The following is a 1,624-nucleotide window of genomic DNA, read 5'->3' as shown; positions in this document are numbered from 1 at the left end:
AAATTTGTCAGTGGTTTGAATATACATCTTTTATTTGTACGTATAAGTACTAAATGGTACTAAATTTTGGTATCGGGTAAAGGGATAGAGCTGAAATCCTGAAATTGGATGGTACTGTTGGCATCTGCAATTAAATATGGAGGTGTTTTGAAGACATGTGCCATAATTGTACGAAAAGTACTAAATAGTATTACATTTGCTAGTGGGTCAAGGGTTAGAGATAAAATTTTGAAATTTGATATTAAGGTCTCTGTTAGTATTTGTGTTTGAGATTCGGAGTGATTTGAAAATGTGTCTTATATTCGTACGAAAAGTACTAAATGGAATTAAATGGTACTAAATTTTGTATTGGATGAAGAAATAAAACTGAAATCCTAAAATTTATTATAGATTTTCGAAAAGTGCTAAATGGTACTAAATTTGGTAATGGGGTAATGTAAATGACTGAAATCCTGAAAATGAATGTTTAGGTAACTATTGGTATCTGAGATTGAGGTAAGCTTTGAAAATGTGTACTATAATTGTACGAAATGTACTAAACGGTATTAAATTTGGCATTGAATGTGGAAATAGAATTGAAATCCTGAAATTTGATACAGATGTCACTGTTAATATCTGATATTGAGATTAGGTGGTGGTTTTACTATATTTGGTGGGTTGCAGGAATGGAGCTGAAATCCTTAAATTTGATATAGATGTCACTATTGCTGTCTGTGATTAGGACATGGAGATGGTTTTAGAAATGTGTACTATAATTGTTCGAAGAGTGCTAAATGGTACTATGTTTGGTAATGGGGTAAAATAAAGGACTGGAATCCTGAAATTTGATGTTAAGGTAACTATTGGTATCTGAGATTGAGGTAGGGAGATTGTTTTGAAAATGTGTGCCATAATTGTTCGGAAACTACAAAATGGTACTAAATTTGGTGTTGGGTGAAGGATTATAGCTGAAATCCTGAAATTTGATATTGAAGTCTATGTTTGTATTTGGAATTGAGATATGGATATGGTTTTGGAAATGTGTATTATAATTGTACGAAAAGTACTAAATAGTACTAAATTTGATGTTTGACAAAGGAAAAGTTCTGAAATCCTGAATTTGATACTGAGGTCTCGTTTGGTTGAAATCCTGAATTGTGATACAGATATCACTGTTGGTGTCTGCGGTTAGGATATGAAGGTGGTTTTGGAAATGAGTGTTATATTTGTACGAAAAGTACAAAATGGTACTAAATTGGGTGTTTGGTGAGGTTATGGAGCTGGAATCCCGAAATATTGAGGTCTCTGTTGGTATTTGAAATTGCGATACTGTACGAACTGCAACTGTACGAAAAGTACTAAATACTACTAAATTTGGTATTGGGTAAATGAATGCAAATTTGATATGGAGTTCAATGTTGGTGCCATAGGTAGAAAAAAAGGAAGTGTTATCGGATGCCCGCAATATAATTGTTCGAAAAGTACTAAGTGGTACTAAATTGGGTATAGGGTAAAGAATAGACTTGAAATTTGATGTTCTAATTTCATTTGATGTTCGAATTCAGATGCTTCTAGACTGAATTCGGTGGGATGTGCCAAAATTCAGGTCATTTGGACTGATGTTGGCCATTTGGTGCACAATTAA

The sequence above is a fragment of the Musca domestica genome, unplaced genomic scaffold (assembly GCF_030504385.1).
Source record: "Musca domestica strain aabys unplaced genomic scaffold, Musca_domestica.polishedcontigs.V.1.1 36, whole genome shotgun sequence".
NCBI classification, from domain to species: domain Eukaryota; kingdom Metazoa; phylum Arthropoda; class Insecta; order Diptera; family Muscidae; genus Musca; species Musca domestica.
The sequence above is the reverse complement of the archived record's forward strand: the minus strand, read 5'-3'. Positions refer to the sequence as shown.